This window comes from Zalophus californianus, chromosome 13, assembly GCF_009762305.2.
Source record: "Zalophus californianus isolate mZalCal1 chromosome 13, mZalCal1.pri.v2, whole genome shotgun sequence".
Classification (NCBI taxonomy): Eukaryota; Metazoa; Chordata; class Mammalia; order Carnivora; family Otariidae; genus Zalophus; species Zalophus californianus.
In genome coordinates, this window is record NC_045607.1 from 71,354,250 (window position 1) to 71,368,321 (window position 14,072).

The 14,072-nt window shown below is 40.6% G+C and overlaps 1 long non-coding RNA gene across 1 annotated transcript in view; it reads right to left on the reverse strand.

Annotated features, from left to right (window-relative positions):
• Positions 1-346: 346 nt before the first annotated feature.
• The window catches only part of LOC113934763, a 33,284-nt gene continuing 19,558 nt past the window's right edge, over positions 347-14,072 (reverse strand). The window contains exons 3-4 of the long non-coding RNA XR_003523790.2: positions 3,399-3,502; positions 347-2,699 (exon numbers count right to left, since the gene is read on the reverse strand). This is a non-coding gene — a long non-coding RNA (uncharacterized LOC113934763). The remainder of the gene's footprint in view (positions 2,700-3,398; positions 3,503-14,072) is intronic.

The following is a 14,072-nucleotide window of genomic DNA, read 5'->3' on the forward strand; positions in this document are numbered from 1 at the left end:
TAGATATCCTGGTTCTTTATATTGTTGTTACTCAAGACCCCACTTGCTTAACTAGCAAGAATTTGTTGGTCCTTTTGGTGTTTATAGTGCTAGATTAGGGGCCACAAGGAGATGCAGGAGAATTCCTGTCTCTACCCTCCCACCACTTGGAGTTAAACCACAAACAGACACCACAGAAACTGCAATTCAAGAACTCTTAGTTACAAATAACATCAACAAATTGAACTCTGAGTACTCTTTCTCATTGAAGAATTTAAAGGCTTAAATGTATACTTTTTTTTAAAGATTTTATTTATTTTACAGAGACACAGCGAGAGAGGGAACACAAGCAGGGGGAGTGGGAGGGGAGAAGCAGGCTTCCCGCGGATCAGGGAGCCCGATGTGGGGCTCGATCCCAGGACCCTGGGACCATGACCTCAGCTGAAGGCAGACGCCTAACCAACTGAGCCACCCAGGTGCCCCGGTTTAAATGTATTCTTAACAAGTGAGGGCTCTTATTTCTCTTTACCTTTAGATCAGTAGAAGCCAATTTGGGTTTACACTACCATTGGCCCATAAAACTGTGAAGAAGTTTTTAATGTCCTTTGGTCCAGTGCTTCTCAGACTTGTATGTGCATATGAATCACCTGGAAGTCTTATTAAAATGCAGATTATAATTCAGGGGGTCTGGGTTGTGGCCTGAGAATCTTCATGTCTGGCAAGTTCCCACATAGTGCTGATGCTGCTGGCATGGAAAACATGTTTGAATACAGGGCTCTTATCTAGTAATTATTACTGATGTGGTTTGGACCAGAGACAATGCTATCCAAGGGGAGTGGCAGTGAAAACTCAGAAAGAAGTAGGATATTTATGAGTTAAAATGGAGAGAAGTTGCTGAGCAACTGGAATAGTACATGAAGAACAGAAGATACTAAGGATGATTCCCAGGGGTCTGCTTTATGAAATTAGATAAATGGCAGTAGCTCTGGGTATCTCTCCAGATCGCTGTCCACCTCTGGATTGCTTCTGGCCCTGGGTCTTTTGCAGCCACAGGAACTTACGAATTTGGGTTCTTACTGGAGCAACATCCATTTCCCATTATTTCTATGTCTAAACTTCAAAGGTCTGAACATGCTTTGTCTTCCTCTGCTGGTTTGATGGTGAATTTTTTTCCTCAAGGAAGTCCTGCATTCGCCAGATCATAATATTTACCTAATTTGTTCTCATGCTGCTACCTAATCACCTCTGCTTTTATGTATTAAATTTTGGTGTAACATATGCATTTAGATTGTTAACACATGTAGGGCTTATAATCTTCATATGGACTCATGTTCATCACATCTTCCACTGCTGTCTTTGTTAAGTAAGCCTTACTTTATTACAGGCACATTTTTAGACTCTTCTGCAGCAGGCGCATCTTTTTATAAAAAACCTGTGATATTGTTGATTTTAGTCTTTTGCTTCAGCTTCCTCACAATCATCTTCAGGAACTATTGTTTACATCAGCTCATGTTCATGCGTGTGTTACCTCTCCACTGAGCCTCCAAACACACAGGGTATTTATTTAGGGACTTCATTTACACAATGCTTCTGATTATTAATTCCATATTTTATAATAAGCACAGCCTAAATTAGTACTAGCAGGTTGTACTGCACTTTTCCCTGTGACACCCTTCCTACCCTTCTCCATAATTCCAGAGCTCTGTTTTTAGATGCTTACATAAACATTTCCATTACAAAATCTTTCTTCTATCTTTTAAAAAAATTGTGTGTATTTGAAAAATCCCTTGCATCTAGACAGTTATCTGGAGACCCTGATGAGATGGAAGAATGGCCATGGCAAGAGAAGCTGGAAAAGTAGTTGTAAGCCGGAAGGAAAAGAAGTCAAGATCTAAATAAGGGATGCCCTAGTTAGTAATTTCAGGATATGACAAAGTTCAAGGCCATACTAACGGAACAGGTGGCTGATGGGGGTGCAGAGAAGATCGTAAGAGATCAGGGTTGAGAACCCAAGGTCCAGGTATTAGATGGGCCATTCCTGTGGCTACTAAAGTCACCCAGGCTATTGGCAGGACTTGGTAGGGGGGTGGGGGAGGAAGACTGTGCCCTTTCATAAATGGTCGTGATTGAGGGATAAGGGAAGTTGATGTGTGACTGCAAGGGTGATAAATGACAGTTAAGAGGAAGTTGGAGAGACTGTTACGTATCATGTGAGAGAGAGGATCATTGTTGGCAAGGGATGGTGGGACACACAGATGATAAAAAGTCTCCATCCAGATTTTGAGCTCCATGGCAGTGAGAGAATGAACAGTCTCCACTTGTGAGGGATGTGGGAAAGTAATTGCATGGAGGGGGGATGGCTCTCCCTTAAGGCAAGGTAGAGGGATTAAGCAAAGAAACAGATAACTTCATAGAAGATTTTACTGTATAGAGCAGTATTTACATAGAATGGAGTGCAAGGGTTTAGAGGGATGGTCTGGGTCAAGGGCCCAGAAGTAATGACAGAGGGATGAGGGTAGAAGAGAGAAAGGATGGCCAGGGACTCATACATTGGTTATCCCCGGTGAAAATACATAATGGGTTTTCAGTTAATCTCTTTGAGGTGAGTCAGCAATGGGCCAATGTGCAGATGACTTCTCTTAGATGATGTTGGTCCCAGCAGCTCAATTTCTGCAATCACTTGGCCTTGGGTGGTGGTCTTCTAGGCTGCAACCCTGCAGCTAAGGCATGAGATGGTGTAAAACCCTTATTGTTATTCAGCCTTATAATCAAAATTCCTGGCTATGATTAGGTTTAACTTTTATACCCTAGCATCACACTTGCTTGCCATAAATTGGCTGGGATCTATAATAATGTAATCATATACTTTCATAGTGTTTACAGGCTTTGGAACAGTTTTCAAGGTTCTTTCAAGTACATGATCCCATATAATGCCTTGCATTTTCTGGTTAGAAACACAAAGCTTTTCTCTTGTGGTTTATTCACAATTATGGGAAAACTCAGGCTGAGAAAATAGAATTTTATTTTTTGTTAATAATTTCAGTTAAATTAATTGTTTTATCAAATGGAAATGAAAAAACACATCAGGGGGATTAAGATTTGAAAAATAAGCTTGAGGAGTGAGAGGCAAGGTGTACACCTTGTCAGTTTTCAGTGACCCTAAATGGGTCAAGTTGAAGCTTATTTCAGCAGGTGGGTCTTTATGTTGTTCTCCAGGTTTGATGATGGCTTCCACTCTTTATTTTTTCACTTTTAACATAATGGTCCTTAGGGCAGGAGACTGTTCTCTCATTTAGCTTTGTGACTTTTCAAGATTGGAGGCAGGTGGCAGATACTATGAATATTTGGCTGGTAATGTAAAGCTCAGCTTGGCCTTGGAAGTAGCAAAAAGAAATAAAGCTTGAAGTGTGGAAACTTACCCTCTTACTGATGCTCTTAATGTTGAAGCTTGAGTCAGTTACGTAACAGCTCCTGAACCCCATATCCTCCTTATTAACAAGGAAAGTTAACGAAATTCATTTACCTAGAACAAGGTAGACATTCCATAAATGTGAAGCTTTCATTTCTTCCTTTTAGCTGAACTATTGTTTATACTTGGCACTAAAGTGACGTTGAAAAGTATAGGAAGGGTGTGGAGGTCTTCTGTTCAAGGCAAGCTAGCCTTGGTCGTGGGGAAGTATTAAATAATGTGACCTGTTTTATTTTACACTACTTGCGTGTCCCAATACTAATTTGAAAAGTTAACTGTTTTTAGAAAGCGGACAATATTTTAATATCATTGTCGGCTATATTAAAGTACACAGACAGGACTCGCTGCCCTCCAGAGAACAGAGGTAATAGATGTGAGGGGTACTGGGGCCTTCTTCTCCTGGCCAGGGTCCATGAGGTTCTTTCCCACAGGCCATCCTTACTCTGTTCAGGTTCCCGGGAAATGGGGAGGGTGGGGAGGGTAGGTTCCTGGTACTCAGGACTTGATCCTATGTTTGGCCTGTGGTCTAGCTGCTGCCTGGCTCTGTCCTTCCCAGTGACTGGCCCAGGCTGAGCTGCTCTTGCTAGGTGGGCTCTACCACAGGGTCCTGTGCTTGCGGAAGGAACCCCATCCCAGGAACAAGGAAGGGAAGGATCACGACCCCTCCAGTGGGTGAGGGTATCAGCCAGCCATGGAAAATTCCTTGGCTTGGTCCCTCCCTGCTCTGGCACCCAGGGAAATGCTCTCAACTTTCTATTTTTAATTTTTGTTGGAAATAAATCCTTAGTTAGCTAAAAAAAAAAAGTATGCAGAGTTAAATGAGGGGTTTGACAGTTGATGCCATCTACCAAGAATGTAACTGTTTGGAAAACAGAATTGTCTGGTCAGATAAAGCAAAGAATTTTCTAGGATTTGTCACTGAGATTTTCTTGTTATGGGAAGAAAAAGGAAATAATTCCTTATAGTTTGAATGGACTGATAGCACCAAGTATATTTGTATAGATTCATCCTCTCTCCTTTTCTCTAGCAGACCTTGATTATCAAGTGCTTTGTCACTGCATACAGCATTTTGATTAAGGGATCTCTTATGTTGTTCATCTCCTCTTATTACACAGACTGACTCAGTGTTTCTTCAATCTCTTTCAGTGGCTTTGTACATATCATGAAAAGAAGACTCTCCAAGAGTTGCCTCTTTTTTAATTTCCTCTGTTGATTGGCTTAGAATTATGGTTTATAGTTTTTTTGTTTTGTTTTTGGGGGGATTGTTGTTGTTTTAAGGATTCTTATTTTTTCAAACAAGAATAATGAATTTGGGGAAAAATTTGGTCACTTTTTGGAAAGTTTAAGGAAATGCTTATGTAAATCCTATGCCTACAATGTGCTTAAAGAAGTCCACTGATACTATTAATATCAACATATTTTCCTTTTCCTTCTGTGGGGTAAGTCTTTCAGGAATTTTCACTCCAAGATTTCTGTGTGTTGTCTTTGGAGGATTCTTTCATCAACTTGGCACAGATAGAAATGTCATCTTGACCTTGTTTCTGAAGGATGTTTTAACCTTACTAATTAAGCAACCTCCACTGCTATTCAGTGAAGCTCTCTTGAGAGTGAAGAGCCTTTGATTCAGGAAATTTCCTAATTGGATAGGACCTCTCATCGTAAACCAGTCATAACATGTTGATTATAGTTTTACCATTAGGAATTCCATTGCTTAACACAAATGGATTATAACAAGAATTTGATTAACCTAAGTCAATTTTAGCCTGGAGATACTTGGAACCATTGACAAGATCAAACTGCTTTAGCAATCCAGGAGTCCAAGGAAAGAAGGGCCTTTGATTCGTGATAGCAAAAAAAATATTGTACAATAGAGTTTGTGATTTTATGTAATAGCAATTTTCCAAATGATGGCTAAAGTCTAATGCTTCCTTTCTCTTTCTCAACTTGTATTTAAAATTTTTGTTATGAAAATATCAGAAATACACAAAATTATATAAAGAATTCCCACATACCCATCATTCAGCCTCAATAGTACCAATATTTTATCAATTTTGTGTCATCAATCCCCTCCACTTCTTTTTTGTCTTCTGGGGTGATTTAGAGCAAATCCAAGATACATTATTTTGCCCATAAACACTTCAGTATTTGCCTCTATTTATATGTTGTTAAAATAACTATAAATGCTTACATAGTAAGCTTATATAGTGCTTTATGGTTTTAAAGTGCCTTATCTCATTGGGTTATCACAATCATTTGTTATGTATTACTATTACTAGTTAGCATATTACAAAACAGAACAACAAAAAAAACAAGGCAGAGGTTTTGAGTGTTGATGACATTCTCAGGGGCTGCTGAATAGTGACAATGGATTTGAAGTTTGGGTCTCCTACAAATAGCTCTGTTTTGTACTTGCCATGAATATGACCACATCAAGTCCAAGCCTACTCCTTGGGTATTTGATTTCACCTGTTCTGTGCAGACACTCCCTTCTTTTGCTCTTGTGATACCTGAGAACCATCTAAAGGAGGCTGAGAGTGGCCAGAGGGAAAGTTGTCATTGGAGATACGACTTTTTATTCTGATGTTTTGACATCTGGAGCCTTGCTGACCCTGGAAAGACTGCTGTTCCCAGGGCTCCAGTTACCAGAGAGAGAGTAAAGGACTCACTTGCCAGTGTGGTTTTCATATGTGAACCAACCAATCCAAAGCCCATATCCCCCAATCTGCATTCTTTACCTTGCTCTTACACTCCATGCCACTATTTGCCTGTCCCAATCATCATAGGGCCAGGCACCAGACAACTAGGGACAGCCCCTGTGCCCTAAAGCCCACCAAAATGATCCAAACTAACTAATAATAAACCTGCTTACCCTGCCTCCCCCATTCCATCCCATGGAAACCTCCATAAAGGCTCTTGACTATATCTTTCTTTCCCTTCCTTCTGTTGTTTCCCCATGTGGCCCAGTGTCCTGTGGCATGCCCCTCCTCTTAGGAACTGGCGGTCTGTTGGCCTCACTCTACTTGGATGATAATAAAACCTACATTTTCAAACAAAATGGTAAAAGCTGAGTAAAATCTCCTGAGACTAATATCAAGGCCTTTCTAAGATCAAACAAGCTTAGCTGGAAGCAGGTGAGGGTCCAGGGTCAGGTAAACAGGTCGGAGATCAAACTCTATGAAAGAACAGCCACAGGGACAGATGATGAGGTCAAATGCACAAGAACAACATCATAATTGAATGGCAATAGGCATTCGTTACTTTGTTGGCTTCCTGAGGTGGGTTGAATTCCAGGGGGAATTATATTTTTCCTTAGGTATGAATGTCATTCAAATACATTCCCTTAGGACCAGAAAGGCAGCATTCCCTTGTGCCCTGATGTTGATGTCTCCCCAGTATTTCTTCCCTCAGGCTACCATTCCTGCTGGTTCTGCCTATCTCTTTCTATAGCCAGCAGTGAAGAACTGAATCTCAGGCTTTCAGTTTCTGCCTCTACCTCAAGTGTTTCCTCTTCTCTAAGACTCGAGTTCTCAAGCTAATGCTTGCATATCCAGCTCAGTGTCCACCTCAGGTAGTATTTTAGAGCAGGCACCCTAGACTTCTCTAATATCCTCATTTTATAGATGAGGAAAGTGAGCTTCAGAGAGGTAAAGGACTTGTCCTAAGAACACAGGCTGCAAAGAAGGCAGAGGCCTTTGACACTGAAGTATACATTCTCTTACTATGCTGGGTATTTTCAGTAAAATCTGACTATTATTCAATTAGATCATATCTCACAATAACAAGTTCTAGCGGGACCACTAGTTGGCCAGAGCACAATCAGTATAATAAATATTTATTTAGGTAACTGGGAAATGACTTTCTTTTTTTTTTTAAAGATTTTATTTATTTATTTGAGAGAGAGAGAGAGAGAGAGAGAGAGAGAGCGCGCACATGAGGGGGGAGGGTCAGAGGGAGAAGCAGACTTCCTGCTGAGCAAGAAGCCCGATATGGGACTCGATCCTGGGACTCCAGGATCATGACCTGAGCCGAAGGCAGTTGCTTAAACAACTGAGCCACCCAGGCGCCCGTGGAAATGACTTTCTTAATGAAACAATGTTCTTATAATGGTTTATGTCATATTTCATTATAATTCTGATACTGTAATATGCTAGGTTTTTCTTTCTGACTTTTGCTTCCATCTACACAAATACACTCGCAAATTTCACTAACATACAACATAAACACACCCCCACATCTGAATACTCACTCTCCTTTTCCCCTTTTAAAAAAGATTCCTTAACTCAAATTAACCTATCTTGACTGATGGGGCAATAAACTAATAGGCTATGTGTTAAAATACTTCACAATAACTCATTAATTTTCATACGAATTGATCTTGAAATAATGTCCTAAACGCATGCTATCATTTGAGGTAGTTTATTATTTTGTTCTGGTTCTGGGAAATAGATAATTAAAGCTTCATTATTTACTCATGAACTCACTTATCTGAGATGTAACCATGGATCCAGGACCTGTGCTAAGTACTCAAGTGACCTGGACATGATGAGGAAAATTCCTGAGGCCAGTGATTCTCAAACTAGAGGGGCTGGCTCAACCACCGAATGCTGGGCTCCACCCTCAGAGTTTCTAGGACAATAGGTCTGGGGAGGTCCCAGCCTTCTGCATTTCTAACAAGGTCCTTCTGGTTCAAGAACCACATTTGGAGAGCTGTTGCCAACAGGAGCTGGTGGAAAGTTCCTGATTCCTTCAGAGCCAACTCTTGAGCTTGGAGTCTTATACCAAGTAGATAGGTTTTACTATCTTTTCCTGCTTCTGCCCTGAACTGAAATTCTCTAAGAGGAGGCTCCTAAAACACGGCAGATAGTAACCCCAGGCAGACAAATATGTGTGAAAAATAGACCAAAGCACCAGCTACTAGAATAGATACTTCATACTTGCAAGCCTTAGTGCTTTAAAGCAATCAGACAGGCTTTATATGTCCTGTAAGTAATTTAAGCATGAGGGATGGATCCATATTCCTGTGTAGCATCAATTTGTTAGAAATGTGACGATATTTTTGATAAACCTGCACTGCCCTTGAGCATGGCTACCCTGTAATTCAGGTGTCCTTAGCACAAGCTAAGGTCATGCTACTTCTCCCGGAAACTGCCTTTAACCATATCTACTATTGCTGATTTTAGTGTATTGATATTGACGATCCTCATTATTTGTGGATTCCATATTTGTGAATTTGCCTATTTGCTAAAATTTATCTGTAACTCCCAAATCAATAATCAAGGTGCTTCCCTGGTCATGTGTGGACATGCGTGGAGCGGTAATAAATTTGAGCTGCCCACAGTGCGTGTTCTCAGCTGACATCCAACAGGGCGAGGCTCTGCCTTCTTGTTTCAGTTCTCATAATATAAAAGTGTCCTTGAGGCAGTCTAATTAATGCCATGTTTTTCACATTTTTGTGTTTTTTTTTGTTGTTGGTGATTTCATTGCTTAAGATGGCCCCCAAGCATATTACTGAGGTGCTATGTAGTATTCCTAAGGGCAAGAGGCTGAGGAGTGTCTTATGGAGAAGATATATGTGTCAGCTTAATTTATTTTGGCAGGAGTTATAGCGTTGGCTGAGTCCAATGTTGATTAATCAATAATATATATTAAAACAGGTGTCTTTAGGGGTCCCTGGGTGGCTCAGTCAGTTGAACATCTGCGTTCGGCTCAGGTCATGGTCTCAGGGTCCTGGGATCGAGCCCCATGTTGGGATCCCAGCTCAGTGGGGAGTCTGCTTCTCCCTCACCCTCTGCCCCTCCCCCACTCATGCTCTTGTGTGCTCTCTCTCTCAAATAAATAAAATCTTTAATAAAAAAATAAAATAGGTGTCTTTAAACCAAAACACACATATTTACCAACTCATTTCATGTTAGCATTATATAACCACCTCTCAATATGCAGGCTTTCCACCCTGAAAAAGTAAAAACATCACTTACGTGACTTTAAGGATCTTCTCATGTGCAGTGGATAAGGGAGCATGGTATATTTTGCTAATTTTTTTTCTTCCTTCCTTAGTCTCCATAAAATAGAAGTATTTGGCTGCCTTGCTCTTACTGCCAAGAGTGTGGGTCCCCTGGCCTTGCAATGTCCACATCTGAGGACCCTGAACATCGGGAGAATCCACAAGGTTTCTGAGGCCTGCCTGGTCAGGAGCCTGGAGAACTTAATGAGAAATAACCACACTTAATGTTGCTGGCCTCAACAGGACCCAGACTTTTAATGAAGTCTCCATGTTCCTGTTTCCAGAACATAAAACTCATAATGCTTCTGTGGCTTTCCAGCCTCATCATGAAGTAATGCGGCAAAATGTGCATTTAAGGAGGGGGGGAAGGAATCCCATAGTACCGGGATAGAAGGGGTTTGGACACTGGATTATTTTTTCTACTCAAAAGAAAATGCTTTAAGCTGGAGAAGCGAATATCTCCTTCAGGAAACAGTGCCATGTAGTTATGGGGCAGGTGACAGACTTAAAATTCGACCCATTAACTGGATCTTCTACCATTTTTGTAACTGAACTAATATTTACAGTAATTCAATAAAACTCTTGAATAAACAAGAGATAGTGATAATAGTTATCATTTATTGAGCCCTTCCCATATTCCAGGAACTATACAAGGCACTTGTTACACACATTATTCCATTAGCTTCCCATTTATCTTCCCTGTGGGAGAAGAACCATTATCCCCAATTATCAAGTGGAGTCATTGAAGTTCTGGGTGTTGAACAAGAGATATGGTACAGGTCATAAAGCTGGTATGCCTGGACCCAGGTGTGTGGATTCCCTACCTCTCTCCAGCCCCCTCCACCTCCCATATCCTCTGGTTTCTGTCTATGAGGAAGGACAAGTAAGGCTGACTTCTCCCTCCAGGTATGAAGAGCTAAAAGGTGACATGACCTTGGGACAGGCTGATTTTCATAAACTGAATGTGGACTGCAATTCCGTGAACTTGGAGTGGACAGTACTTCTGGCTGAGAACATACTGTCATGCTTTTTGATACTGGTTGATTGGAAGCCAGTGAAAAGGTGATCTGTTGTAAGCAGTTGAATTAAGACTTTTTTGTGCTCAGTTTTCTCTTTTAAGCTGTAAAGCTTCATCTTGAGCACTGAAGTGTTCTTGCCTTGAACACTGCTCTGAATGAAGTAATGATAGAAGGACAATACTGCATTTCTTTTTCTTTTAATCAAAACATCATGGCTTGAAGAATATTCTCCATTGAAAGTTGATAGTCTGCTCTTGGCTTGCTTGATGATGTATTTAGATATGTTTGGGGAAGTCTTTCCCAAACTCAAAATTCTTAGTCTCTTTTTACTCAAAATAGCAAACTCACATAGTAACAATAGCTTAATCTTACTTAATTTCTAGACTTTTACTTCTGATCCATGAAGAGTTCCCAAATTAGCATTCCATGTGCCATGTTGGATTACTTGATATTCTGAATGAGATGATGGATGTTGTACAAAGGCAGAGCCTATTACTTAAATTATATGAGTCTAGTTGAAGAAATGCTGTATCACTATCAATTTTGAGGTTACTTAGTTAATCTAAGTACAATGTCGGATAAGTACTACCATTACTCTCTGATTTATATATTTTAGTGTACTGGGGATTCTATAGATTCTGGCACTAAAATAAACATACGAGATAAAAGATTTGGAGCCCAGTCCCAAAAGGTCTTGGGGCTCTGGGTGTTGATCATGAAGCCAGGCACAGTTGCTGAAATCTGCTCAGTGCTCCGTAAATGTGTGATCACTTAATGACTTGGCTAAGACTAGGCTGTGAAGGCTATGTCACAGTAAATCATGTGTCAACTGAAATTTCGTGAGTCAAGTCTCATTTTGTGGGGGTTTCTTTTTTTTTAAAGATTTTATTTATTAAAGAGAGTGAGAGAGAGATAGAGATAGAGAGAGCACATGAGAGGGGGGAGGGCCAGAGGGAGAAGCAGACTCCCTGCTGAGCAGGGACCTTGATGCGGGACTCGATCCTGGGACTCCAGGATCATGACCTGAGCCGAAAGCAGTCACTTAACCAACTGAGCCACCCAGGCGCCCTTGTGGGGGCTTCTTATATTTAAGAACTTTGTCTAGAATTATTTTCAAATGAATAGCTACTTCCTAATGTTCCCTCTGTTTAAGTTTGACTTTCTCTTATATAAGGTTTCCTTAAAGTACAGGTCACCTAAGTATATGAGAAAATCACTTAGCCTAACATGATATCCTAGATAGGATCTCTCCTGTGATTTTCCATCTTCTTGTGTCCTGGAAAGTTGAAGGCCCTTTATGATATTCTCTAAATATCAAGACTTTCAGTAAATTCTTAAGAGAGTTGTCATGGAAGTAGGGCAGCTCTCTTTGTTCTTAAAACATAGGCTTTGTAGTCCAGATAGAGCTCAAGGTTTGAAAAGGGGGGTTTGGACTCACTCACATAAAGAGCATAAATGTGTATATGCACTTAAACCAGGCTATAAGGGGTAAAGGCAATAAATATTACAGCTCAAATATGATAAATAAATAATAAATGCATGGATGATAGGACGTGAATAGATGCGGATCTAGGTAAAGACCACAGAGATGGATAGATATAAGGGTGGGAGAGGATTGTAGGACTTGATTTTCCCTTCTCTGTGGGTGCGTACATTCATTTGTATATAAAGGGAAAGGACTTCCAAGATCCTGTCTATTATAAATTATGAGAGGGAGAAGCCGAGTCTGTGTTCATTCAGTGCCTAGGACCACCCTCGTTGCAATTAGGTGATTATTAGTGATTTTTCCTGATAATGATAATGTCAGGGAGATGAATAAAATCTTCCTAGTGAGACAGTACTCAGTAGTCATTAATGTTATGGTGATAAAACCATAATGAGTGTGTTTAAAATAAGTAGAAAAATCACACAAATACATGGCGTTAATCACAAGTTAGGTCTGATTTTCCTGTCTAGTTCCAGTTTGATGCATTTAGATCCTTCATAACACCTCAATTTCTTAACGTTTCACAACTGATTTTATTCTAATAATAACCTCAAACTGAACCTACTAGGCCTAAACCTGACATTCATTTTAGAATCCTACAACTAAGTCCACTTTCTATCATTGGTTTATCAAGGTCTCTCTTAGTGCCTGATTTTATTAACAGGGAACCTCGGTGCTTGCATCAGATAGATGACTGACTCTTACCGGTTTAGTTCTTAACCAAAAGTGCTTTGGAAAAAATACGGGCTTCGGAACCATCAGCTCTAGACTTGACCGTTTGCTCTGCTACTTCTTTAGGGGCAGGCTCAGCAAGACGTTTAACTCCCGTGTGCACTTTCCTTATTGTAAAGTGGTGATAGTGATGTTTATTTTGTAGGACCACTGCAAGGAGTATAGTGAGTGCACACGAGCACACTAGCTCATAATCTGATACACCTCAGGCACTCCTCAAATGAACGACTAATATGAGGATGATAATGATAATGCATTTGAAAAAAATGCACATTTTAATCACGAACACTCTTGATTCATTGCCCTGTCTTTGCTGGGCAGAGAGCCTTGTGCTTGAAAATAAATTCTTGCTTGTTTCCTCCCGTAGGTGAGAGATTGGATTGTCCATCTCATTGTGGCACAGTGTCCTAAGCTGGACAGTCTGGTCCTCAGCTCTTGCTCTCAGGTAACAGACAGGAGCTTGGTGGAAATCAGCGCCCATCTGAGAACGCTCAGGTAATCTCTCTTCTGTGAGCATCGTAACCAGACCCCAGTGCAGCAGTCACATTGTTCTTCAGGACTGTGGCTTTGGTCTGTGGGTTTTTCTTTATTTAAATTACTGATGGAACCAATACATGCTTGTGGATGGATGAATTAGAAGCCAGGGTTCTGCCTGATACATTTTGTAGTGCAGCCAGCATTATTCTGTGAAGTGACCTGACCCATCAGCACTGACTGGAATAGAACAAAACAGAAAGGAATGGATGCATGGTTTGGGGATGTGTGAGATTTTGTCTGACCAAAGATTTCTTGAAGAGCAAATTTAGGATATGATTCCAACAACAATACAGTGACCATTCTACATTCCTAATGGGCCTGTCTTACAACAGCAGTAAATAGTTCTAACCTCTTCTTCCTTTCACCCTCAAATGTAAGCAAGAAAGTGGAGGGTGAGAAGAGGTAAGGGGAAGGCAGAGCAGTCAGAGAGAAAATGGCCTCCCTAACAGAAGCCCACTTAGCCACACCTGTTCACCGGAGAAAGGCATGGCCTTAAAGCTGATGCTCTAAAGGGTTTGAGCCACAACACTGTTTACTTAATTTATTCCCATCTCATGACCAGTTTCTCCACTTTCTTTGAACTCAAAATTACACAGCTGCACAGGACATGGAGGACAACCTCCTATCTTTATATAATATAGTGTTATTAGCCTTTCTTCCAGTTATCATTTCTGTATAACAACCCCTCCCCGGAATCAAGTGGTATAAAATAACCATTTTATTAGATTCCCAGAATCTATGGTTTGTGAATTTGGACCGTGCATGGAAATGATTGCTCGTCTCTGTTCTACAATGTCTGGGGCCTCAGCTGGGAAGACTGGAAGGGTCTAGAATAATCTCTTACTCACA